This window comes from Manis javanica, chromosome 12 (assembly GCF_040802235.1).
Source record: "Manis javanica isolate MJ-LG chromosome 12, MJ_LKY, whole genome shotgun sequence".
NCBI classification, from domain to species: Eukaryota; Metazoa; Chordata; class Mammalia; order Pholidota; family Manidae; genus Manis; species Manis javanica.
This window is the reverse complement of record NC_133167.1, coordinates 48,436,936-48,449,445: the sequence shown is the minus strand read 5'-3', so window position 1 is coordinate 48,449,445 and position 12,510 is coordinate 48,436,936. Positions and strand designations below refer to the sequence as shown.

Sequence of the window (12,510 nt, the reverse complement as noted above, 5' to 3'; positions counted from 1 at the left end):
ATTTGTCTTTCTCCGCTTGGCTTATTTCACTGAGCATAATACCCTCTAGCTCCATCCATGTTGTTGCAAATGGTAGGATTTGTTTTCTTCTTATGGCTGAATAATATTCCATTGTGTATACGTAGCACATCTTCTTTATCCATTCATCTACTGATGGACACTTAGGTTGCTTCCATTTCTTGGCTATTGTAAATAGTGCTGTGATAAACATAGGGGTGCATCTGTCTTTTTCAAACCGGGCTGCTGCATTCTTAGGGTAAATAAGGATCTATATATTTACGGTGAAAAATGTCACATAAGCAAGGTGACCATCAGGGTGTATTTCATAACCTAAAGGTTACATTCTTTCCACAGAGCCCCAGCGAAAGACTGAACACAGGAGAAATACAAAGGTCTGGCCATTTCATCCCAGTGTAAGTTCCTAATGGGCATTTGCTCCCAAGTTCTCCATTGAATTTACCAAGATCTGCATTACTGGCTAAGGTTCTCCCTACCCACTTCTGCTTCCTTGCCCAATTCTGTTTACAGGTGTCAGACTTACAGCATGGTCTAAAAGTTTTCCTTGCCTAACTAATGCTTCTTTCCCCTTTATCTCCCACAGGTGTTACCTTTCCATAAGGCTTATCATGGACTGAATTGTGAATCTTGTCTCCCAAAAATTCATTTTGAACCCCTAATCCTCAATGTGACTGTAATTAATGTTAGATAAAATCTTAACAGTGGGGCCCTGATCCAGTGTGACTGGTGTCTTTATAAGAAGAGGAAGAGACCCCAGGACTGTGTATGCACAGAGAAAGGTCACGTGAGAACACAGTGCACAGAGAAGACAGCTAACTGAAAGTGAAGGACGGAGGCCTCAGGAGAAACCAAACATGAGTGCACCTTGATCTTGGACTTCCAGCCACCAGAACTGGAGAAAATTAAGTTGTGTGGTTTAAGCCAATTTATCCATGGTATTTTGCTTTGGCAGCCCTATCTGAGTAATAAAAACCTTTGCAGTCCTAACTCTCTCAACATTGCTTCCCACAGCAATAAGCCTTTGCAGAGATACACACACTTTCAACTTCCAAAGTATGGCCATAACACAAGTTACCCTTAATGTTGCCTACCATCCTCTTGAGATCCAGAGGGAAAGAAATCCTAGCCAATGATGGAAGATAAAAGCTACTACTTCTCACTGCACCAATGTGCATTCCAAGCATGCCAACAGTGAATAGTACAGGTGCATCCATTCTGATAGTCTAGTGGTCCCAAAGATACCAGGGCTTTCTTTGACTGATTATAAGAACAGCTTTTCATCTGTTTATCTCATCAGGTGCAACAGTAGTTACACAAAGCAGTTAACATACTTCTGTTGACTCAGGCTGCCCTACAGAAAAGACAACCAGGAATTCACTTTGGTAGTGCCAGTTGGATTATACTCTTAACTTTTAAAGAGCATGGCATTCAAGAGTCAAGTGATCTAGGCATATTGAGTTTACCTATACCAGTAGGAACTAGATACCCAGGAACAAAAATCTTTTTTTAAAATGTATATTCTACATAACCACACGAACGGCTAAAACTAAAAAGACAGGACAAGATTTTGATAGTAGTGCATCTAGAACTCTCTTAAATTACTGGCTGGGGCTGTAAGTGACACAACCTCTTCTGGAAAAAGTCTGGCAGTTTCTTACAAAACTAAATATATACCTACCCTATGATCCAGCAATTCTATTTATTGCTATTTATGCAAAAAGAAGTGAAAAATACATCTACCCAAGGGATTATACAACAATATTCACTATTGACAATAGCCAAAGATTAGAAATAGTCCAAGCATTCATATAAAAGAATTAACAAGCAAACTGTGGTATATCCACAGAATGGTCCCAATATCCACAACAACACACATGAATTTCAAAAACATTATGCTGAATAAAAGACCCCTATCCAAGGAGTACATATTATATTATTCCATTTACATGAAGGCATAGAAAAGGCAAAGCTAATTCATAATTTTAAAAAAGTAATAATGAATGCCTGCCAGATTGAGAGGAGGCAGGGACTGACTGGGAATAGACTCAAGGAAACTTCCTGGAGTGATTTTAATGGCCTATACTTTGGTAGAGATTTGGTTTATGCAGGTACATGCATTTGTCAAACTCAGAAAACATAATTAAGTTTTATGCATTTTATTGCATATATATTTTACCTCTAGAGAAAAAAATACTGAACCACAATGACACACATGCTAATGTATTTAAGGAGAAATGTACTGATATCTGCAATATACTTTAAAATGTATCAAGAAAGATGGATGGCTGAGAGATGAATACCTGATAAAGCAGTATACCAAAAAGTTAATGGTAGAATCCAGTTACTGTGTTGACTAGTGTTGGCTCTAAAATTGTTTCAACTTTGTTGTATGTTTGAAACTTTACTTATTAAAATATTGGAAAATATATGTGCATGTGTAAAGGCTAACTACATTCTTATTTTTCAAACAGTATTGACACCTAATTTAAACTGCTGTATTATATCTAGTTGCACCTGCTAGCTCTATATCTACTACCTTCTTATCCAGCATAATCAAATTTGATACTTTATCAGTTAATCAAAATGTCATCTACAAAGGTAAATAAACATATCGATGACTCATATCTTAGCCATTTTATTTTTAACTCTATATAAACATAAAATATTTTTCAATGTCATTGTAGATTTTTTAATTACTGTTCTTATCATTCTTATAATGCATCATATATTTCCTTTCCTGGTTTATTCAAATTAGAAAACTTGACTTTGCAAAACAAATGAATGCATAATTCTTATCCATTTCTATATTTTCTTTTAGTTTTCTACCCTATAACCAATTTGGCAAAAAAAAAACTTATTTGAAATGAATCTTTATAGTCTTTCAAAACATTCATTTAAAAATTCCTCTTTTCCTTCTCATAGATATCATTTCCTTTTCTTTAGGCACCATTTAATAAAACTGCTCCATAAATTATTACCTACCTATAATAGCAAGTATACTTGGCATAAAGTGGTAAGATCAAAAGCAAATTGCAACTATATAATAAAAATTCTATAACACATAAAAATTCAACCAGATTTTAGTATTTTTTAAGTGTTTGTCAAAAAGAAAAAAATAACACTTTCTTGTGTGTCATTCAGAGACTACTGATTACTTATATAGTAGCTCTAATTTCCTTTCAGCACAGTCTCATTTGATTACTATTGAGAATTTCTCTCCTGATAAATTCAAAATGCTGACTGGTTGTTTCACTTACTAAGCCCCCTTGAATTCTTTTATCTGATTATTGGGCTCTAAAATCTCTCTCTTCCTTTCTTTTTCTTTCTCTCCCTCCTTCCTTCTCTATCTCTCATCTATTCACTCTCTCTTTGTGCATATGTTCCCCACCATTATCTGTACAGTAGATACAGTACACTGGCTTGCTCAACACTTACCCAAAGTAAGGAGATTCTCAGCCTACCATGCACCTAGCTGTGGCCATAGATCTGGACATTGAAGTATAGGTGAAAGTTCTTAGGGAATGCTTACTTTCCTGAATAAAGTCAAACAGGGATCTTAAGGAACTTCCAGTTTTCAATCAACCAAAACATATTCAGTTATTTTATGCATCCAATATTGTCTAAGTCGAGAAAATACTTCAAAAAGGTTTAATAAGGCTTAAAAATTTTTTAAGAGCTTTCTGTGTAACAAATGAGTAACAAGGCTTATGTTATCTAAGTGCCTGTAGAGAAAATGAAAGTTCCTATGGCCAGGATCCTCACCTGGTCCTAAACGATTGGTGATATAATTAGCCTACTGCATAGGCTACTGCTTACACACCTATTGGCAATTAGCCATTATTGTTGGTGATACTATAAAAACAACTCCACCCAGTGCTCTACCAGGAGGCAGAGGCAGAGGCAGAGATGGGTTTGCTGTATGAAGACTGCCCCACAGGGAGATGTGATTCCAGCACTCAACCTGCCACTGTGAGAACAAAGCTTGGTGTAATACTTTTACCCCTAACATTCTGTTGTTATTATTCCATCTCAATGAATCCAGCATGAACTTGACTGGGGCAGTTCCCCTCAGGCAAGACAACTGGCATAGTCAGCAGGATTTGCTGTAGACCAAAAAAAAAAAAAAAATGGAATAAGCTGCCCTCATGGGAGGGGTACTTCAGTGGGCTGCCTTATGGATGGGGAGACACTCGGGTATGCCCCAGTGGGCATATGGTCCAAGGTGGGGTGCCTCCTAGAGGACTGGTCCCCTCCCCAGGACTTGGTGGAGGTGGAGGTCACACCCAAGGCAGTAGAGGAGGCCTTCTGCAAAACAGGGAATTCCTTAAAGAAACAGAGTGCCCATGAGATGGTGGGAACCATGGGCTGGCTATTCTTCACTATGTTAAGAAAGGCCATAAAGGCAAATAATGCACTCCTGTGATAAGCACAAGAGGTAAAGGACATGAAAGAAGAAAAAAATTCATTGATAACTGAGATAGTGTCACAGCAAGGTGCTATGGACATGGTAAAGGATGTAATAGTAGCACAAGAAGAGACAGCTTTCTTGCACAGGACCACTGCAGAAGATTGAGGGCACATAGACTGTGAGGCGCGAATCCTGGAGAGGTGGAGTAGAGAGAAAATGAAAGTTCCTACGGCCAGCATCCTCACCTGACCCTAAACTACTTGATAAATGTAACTGGTCTACTGTGTAGACTCATGCTTACACACCCATTGGCAATGAGCCATTATTGTCAGTGTTACTACATGAAGAGCTCCACCCAGTGCTCTGTCTGGAAGCAGAAATGGAGAGAGACTGCAAAAGCCCCAGAGGCAGATGTGATTCCAGCACTCAACCTGCCACCATAAGAATAAAGCTTGATATAAACCCTTTTACCCCTAAGATTCCGTAGCTGTTATTTGGTCTCACCAAATCCGAAATGAATTTGCTCAGGGGCAATCCCCCTCAGGTGATTCAGTGCCCTATTCCATTAGTTAATTAGATTACTCATATATAATGAAGAAAGAGCAAAAAAAAAAAAGGAAGGGGATGGTGGGCATACATTTTTAGTGGATATCATATAATCATGCTTCTTAAGTAGGATAAGTACATTTAGTACTATCCAAAGAAGTGTATAAAGTAACGGAATAAACATGTCACATTCTAATGACATACTCATTTTCTTTGAGTCCACTATAGCATATATTCATATGAAAACAACATGGATATAATATAGAAGAGAATGAAAAATACTTTGAATGGATATATATCTTAAAAGATATATATTATCTTTTTATTTATTTTATTAATATTCAAAATATTAATGTTTTGAATGATGTCATCAAGAAGAATCTTAAAAGTTAAGTTTCTGGACACTGATGACTTTGTGCTTTTTCCACTAACTCTTTACTAGTCAGTGTGAATAATAAATCACATGGTTGAGATCTCTGCTTTCTCATCAGCATCACTATATGAAATAAACGTGAGGAGATGAAGAACTCTCTGGTGCCCAGTGAAAGGTCTCAAAACAGAAATCTTTTAGGATTTCTCCCTGTCTTAATGACTAATCAGGAATGGTTAACAGAACAAATTATAAACCCTGTCTCCCAAACTTTGACTCCTGGGGCCAGTGAGACAGAGATATTTTCAGTGGTATTCTCAGCAGCAGGGGCAGAGGCAGCGGCACAAGGCCCAAACTCTTCCTGCAAGGCAACCTCACAGGTGGTTCTTCCTGCCAGGTCCCCCCAGTCCCACCTGCAAGAGCCTTGAGCAACAAACACAGACCACAGACTCAAACAACAGGAATAGCAAGACACCTCAAACAAGACATCATCACAGTTACATAAGGAATCACAATACCAGGGATTTAATAGTAAGTAGGAAGTGGTACCAACATTTAAACTGATGTTATTTGACAGTAATTACATTCATACATTCCAAAGTGCTGGCAGGATCAGAGGAGGAATGTGTGGACCACCCACATCTGAATCTTATTTGTACTGGTTTAAAATGCAGCTTTGGTAGCTCACCCCAGGAGTGTATCAGAATCATAAGAGGGAGTCTGAGAGTCTGAATTTTAAATAAACTTGCATTGATGTATATGCAAATTGAGGTAGAGAACAACTGGCCTAGGTGGATTTTTACAGACATACTAAAACAGACCTTACACATGCTTGATTACTAGCAGTTAAAAGTTTTCTTCTTGATCTTCAGTTAAAACATCTTTAGTGAATGTCTGAATATCCCCTTCTAGCTCTGTAAATAACAAACTGTTATCCTCTTGTTAGGTAGAAAGATAGACATGAGCAGCCAGGGAAGGGGAAGATAAGGTTCAGGAAAAAACTGTCCAAACTCTGCCCAGGTCAGGGGTCCCACGTGAGGACAGCAAAGGCTTTCCAGGAGATAACTTCTCTGCCTATTGGGACCAGGCTAAAATGGTTCCAACCTGATCCCAACGTGGACACAATCAAACAAAACTAAGAACCATTCAAACCACACCTCATCATCTCATTAAAATAAAATTGTGGTTTTGCTTTCCCCCAACCCTGTGACTTTTCTGTGTGCATTTTGGGAAAAGATATGTTCATCAAGAGGAATGGGTATATAACTAGAGCTGTCATTCAAATAAACTGTCAATCAAAGAAGCTCCTCCAGGCTAGGTCCTGATCAAAAGGCCTTCGCCTAAAAGTCTGGGGACTTTGTCTAGCCAGACTCTGGTCCGCTCCTTACTTGGAATGTATTCAAATAAAACTTTTGCTGTGCTTCACTAGTGTGTCTTTGCTTTTCAATTCTTTGTTGTGGCAGGGACAAGAAGAAAGAGCAAACTCAACCATAACACTCTGAAATCAATAAAATATAAAGCTTTGCTTCCTTATTTCTCTCCTCTGTATATCTTCCTCTTTATAATCTTTGCCCTGGCAACTTACCCTAATAAAACTAAAAGTAAATAAATAAAAAGAGGGAAATGGCACATCGTTCACAAACTCTAACCTATTGTGGCATGTATCATTTATGTGATGAATTGCATATGCTTGTTCCTGGCTCAACAACTTGGTTATTTAGTTATTTCAGGGCTTTCAGTCAGACTCCTTGATTTATTGCCCTGGGAAATAACAACACAGTCCAAGACCATACAGGTATCTCTGTATGTATCTAAAAGAGGAGATAAATTTTATTCTAGAATCTAAGGCACAAGAGAAACCTCAAGAGGTTAACATGAACAATGCAGGGTCTTTTCTTTTTTATAATACCAAGAAGTAAAAGGAATAAGTGAACAAATCTACAGTATTCAAAAGAGGAAAAACTATTCTATTTTTTCCCCTTTCCCATAGAATGATATATCTGAGTCTCTAAAAGCACACTTTTACACATCAAAACCATAATGATAAATGTATGATATCAAATATACCATAACACTTTTATTTTGGAAGGGAAATCTCTAGAATTACACACAAATAAAAAATACATAAAAGAATGTCAGAGGCTTATTGATTTCAGAAAGGCTTTTAAGACCCTCTCTTTGCCCCTACCCTTCCTTAGTCCTCCCTCCAGGAAGGGTCAGAGTGAAAGGCCAGAACATTTTCACGGTCCTCAGTAGTACAGGCTGTGCTAGTCACAGTCACAAGGTCTTGAGTTAAAGGTGAGGGCCTGTCTGGGCCTCTTTGCCCAATGGGAGTCTTGGAGCATCTATTCCCACTGGGCTGCAGAAGAATCAACTACCACCAGGAGCTGCAACACCCTAAGAAGGTCTCTAGTGAAATGCCTAAGCCAATTCTGCTCCAAGTCTTAGAGGGGACCAAGCAGCCCTGCTTCTACTTGGTCATCACATACTGGTGAGCCTGGACTCTTCTCATCATGTAAGGCTAAATCAGAGAAACCAGAGACTGTCTGGGTTTGCCCTGGCAACTTACCCTAATAAAACTAAAAGTAAATAAATAAAAAGAGGGAAATGGCACATCGTTCACAAACTCTTACCTATTGTGGCATGTATCATTTATGTGATGAATTGCATATGCTTGTTCCTGGCTCAACAACTTGGTTATTTAGCTATTTCTGGCAACATAGATAACGGATTCTAGAATGAGGTCTATCTCCTTTAGGTATAAAGAATCCTCAACATGGTGCTGCCTAGCTCAATAAGGGTTTGGGAGAATCCTATAATAATGACAAAGTGCTCTTCAGCCTGCCTGTATGTCATACACCTGTGTATCTTCCCAAAGAAAAGAAACAAGGATGAGCTGGAGGGCAGAAGACAGGGGAGGTGACCCTTTAAGAATAAGATGGTGGGACTGGCAGTCCTGAGTTCAAGCAAACTCTAGGTTTGCCCTTCTCACTAGATTAGCTGGTAGGAACTTTTCCTAAAAAAAATACTTGAGTTAAAGAAAGTTGCACATATATACATATATGCGTGTATAAGTGTGTGTATCTGTATGTGTACATAGGATCAATAAATTTTATTATTTTTATCTCTACTCCAATTATAGTATTTCAAAATACTCTGTCACTCCATGCTATGGTATATTGCAGGACAGTACAAACAATATTTTGTGATTAAATAGTTTGAAGTGAGAAAATGGATAATGACACATTTTAAAGGTCAAAATCTTCATGTTTTTTTTTTGAGAGGGCATCTCTCATATTTATTGATCAAATGGTTGTTAACAACAATAAAATTCAGTATAGGGGGGTCAATGCTCAATGTACAATCATTAATCCATCTCAAGCCTAGTTCTCGTCAGTCTCCAATCTTCTGAAGCATAACGAACAAGTTCTTACATGGTGAACGAATTCTTACATAGTGAATAAGTTCTTACATGGTGAACAGTACAAGGGCAGTCATCACAGAAACTTTCGGTTTTGATCACGCATTATGAACTATAAACAATCAAGTCAAATATGAATATTTGTTTGATGTTTATACTTGATTTATATGTTGATCCCACATTTCTCCCTTTATTATTATTATTACTTTTATTTTTAATAAAATGCTGAAGTGGTAGGTAGATGCAAGATACAGGTAGAAAACATAGTTTAGTGCTGTAAGAGGGCAAATGTAGATGATCAGGTGTGTGCCTATGGACTAAGTATTAATCCAAGCTAGACAAGGGCAGCAAAACATCCACGGATGCAGAAGATTTCTCTCAAAGCAGGGGGGGTGAGGTTCTGAGCCTCACCTCTGTTGATCCCCAAATTCTCACCTGATGGCCCCCCTGCAACTGTGCCTGTCTTAGGTTGTTCCTCCCTTGAGGAATCTTACCCGTCTCTGGCTAACCAGTCATCTTCCGGGGCCATACAGGGAAATGTAAAGTTGGTAAGTGAGAGAGAAGCCATATTGTTTGAAAAGAAAATCTTCATGTTTTAAAATATGTACATACATACATGCATACTGTGCAAAATTTAATTTTTCCTTATCTCAAAAAAATTTAAATTACCTCATTAATATGGCAATAAGAGGAATTACTCTGATAGACATTTCTTCCAAAACATATTATATCCAAATTGTTTTTAAACCTATTTTCTATGAAATATATAAGCAAAATTGTGTGATGTTTACCTGTTATTACTGGTTGCTGCTATGCATATTCCATGGAAAACATTTGCCTTAAATAACTGAAATCACCTATCACTCAGGGAAATGTTTTCCTTTAAACTTCATTCTAGGAAAAAAAAAGAAAATGCCCTATTTATTAATACAGCTCTTCAAGACCTATACTAATAATGACATCAGTATCATATATCCTTTGTAATTACAAAAAACACAGGACTTGTTAAATATCCAAGATAAAAGACCTGCTAGAGAATGTTAAGGACCTTCTTTTATCAGAATAAGATGGACATTTCTTAATTGAGAAATATTAGCACTTAACAGCAACTTAGAGTGCAGTTGAAAATAAAAAGGACAATTCAATTTGAGAAAAATCATCCAGAGTCCAGTGAAGTGGAAGAGGCACAGGCCAAACATGACTCATCTCCACCATCGTTTAATTCCTGAATACATGTCCTGTCAGCAATACCTTCTCCAAACATATCTGATAATAGATGCACAGAGAGAAGAAACTCTAATTACTGCTTAAGAGTACACCTACTGAGTCTCCTACATGCTCAGCAATAATACTTTGAGTACTTTCTACATGGATCTGCCTTGTATTTAGTAAGAGTTAATAGTAATATCCAACAGTTAATAAGGATGTGTTTGTGCCAGGCACTGTGCCAAATTTTTACATGGATAATCTGATTTAATGCTCAGAAAAAGCCATAATACACTATTAACCTTATTTTTACCATTAAAATAACTGAACCTAAGACTAAGTAGACAAGAGAAATCACATACCTTTCAAGAGTTGGAGCCAAAATTCACAATCAGCCTGTCCAATCTAAGAGCCCTTCCTCATAAAAACTAGGCCATCTTTCAAAAATATTACATGTATTATAATATTTTACAGAGGGAGAAAATGAATACCAGAGTTTCTGAATAATTTTCCAAAAACTAATAGGTAGGTAGAGTTTTATGCTGGACTCAAAGCTGCTTATGCCCTGGACTGTGCCATATACTACTGCTCTGTCAACAAAAAGATAGAATCAGGAAAATAAAATTAAGCTTCTGGAACATAGTAATCCCTAAAATGAGATGCAGTTTTCACCATTTTCATTAATCCTTCTTTTATTTACAATTACAATACTCTGTGGAAGCAGCGTGTCAGCAGGAGGCAACATGCCCGAATTACATCACTCTCCAGGCAGGGACAACAGTTTCCAGACTAAACATTATTTTGAAATCACTTTGTACAAATACTGCTAGAAGATGCTATCACAGTTTTCAGTAAAGAAACAAAAACATATGACTCCTGTTGGGCATAATCTTCAGTCCCATGGTAAGCACTGAATTAACAGTTTGAAATTCCAAGCAAGATACAATAACACTGACTGCTAAACTCAGATGATGAATGGAACTTTTAAAGTCTATTTTTCTAATCATCACTAAAGTACATGTAATTTTCAGTCACCTTAAATGGTTTCTGTCTAACCGTTTCTATCAATCTATGAACATCTTTACAGTAATTGTGAAGTAGTTGCTAGCATGTAGAGTATATATCCAGTAGTTTGGATAAACTCAGAATGACTGGCATTATTACTGAGAAAAATAGAGACAGCTCAATTATTCTGAGCATAAATTAAAGAAATACAGTAGTTTGAAGATGAAGGAATTTAGAGTTCATCTAGTCCAACATTTTCTACTTATAAGAGAAATTAAGTCTCACGGATTCAATTATCTGATCTAACTAGAAAACCCTAACACTTATTCCTACAAACAAAACATCCAACTAGAAGAGTGTAACACAAAATTCTTATTAAACTGTTTATGAAGATACAAAACACATATAAAACTCTTACTTTCAACCTTTTGATAGATCTATAAAGAAATTTCATAGACTACATGTATATGGTACTTAACTGATAACCATAATCAAAACTTGACACATGCTTTATCATTGCTAACAAAGTTAATGTTATGTTCTTATTAAATTGATATGTCATAACAATTTATGTATGTTATATATAACAATATTATATAATATATTAATAATTATTATATTTTATAATATAAATTATATTTGTAATAATTATATTTTGTATGATATTACATACATAATCATATAATTGCATTATTAAGTATTACATAATTATATATCATATCTATAATATTAACAATGTTATAGATAGATAAATAACTATATATATATATATATATGTTATAACAACATATTATAAAAATTGATAGAAAATATTGGGTCTTGTTGGTTTTGTGACTTTGGCTGAAAGTCCCAGGATTTATGCTGACCATAAAGTGGGCAGGCGTATGATTATTGTTTCATGACATGACTACACTGCCTCATTCAGCACAAAAGTAGTGTTTCACTTCCAGATATTCAGATAGCCACCACAGTGGAAATTCAAAAAGGTTAACCATCAGTCAAACAGATTGAAATACTACAGGACTTCAGAGATGCAACGTGGTACTGATTACAGAAACATGATCAGTGACCTTCTGTTTTGAAATTGGACTTAGTTGTTTTATTTCAGTTGTTTTATTTCACAAAGCCACTTGAAGCTTAAGTTAAAGCACGTTGATACATTTTTGTTTCAAAAAGTTCTGAATTTTTGCAATGCAGCTTGACACGACACTCAAGAGGGCACTCATATTTTCAACATAGTTCATTGCTCATTTAGGAATAAAAATTTTACCAATAGAAGGCACTTAGAGACCTACGTGTTCACCTCCATCATTTTTTTCAGATGAAACTGAGGCTCATAGGGATAAAAAACTTCTCCAAGTTCAAGTCTACTTTATGATACAGCCTCTGTGTTTTAAAACATTCCATAACATTAACATGTTTTACCATTTCACTGTTGTTTTAACATCCAATACTGCTCTACCGTGTAAGGTCAGAAACAGTTAAGTTTGTGATTTCTAGCATTAAGAAACAGGTCACATGAAGAGAAAACAGCTG

General features: G+C 36.5%; 1 long non-coding RNA gene across 1 annotated transcript; it reads right to left on the bottom strand.

The window, feature by feature from the left end:
* Nucleotides 1–4,555: 4,555 nt before the first annotated feature.
* LOC118968680 (uncharacterized) lies at nucleotides 4,556–10,537 on the bottom strand. The gene is made up of 3 exons (XR_005056467.2): nucleotides 10,332–10,537; nucleotides 9,555–9,657; nucleotides 4,556–4,618 (listed from the first exon to the last, which is right to left on the bottom strand). It is a non-coding gene; the product is annotated as an uncharacterized lncRNA (long non-coding RNA).
* Nucleotides 10,538–12,510: the final 1,973 nt, after the last annotated feature.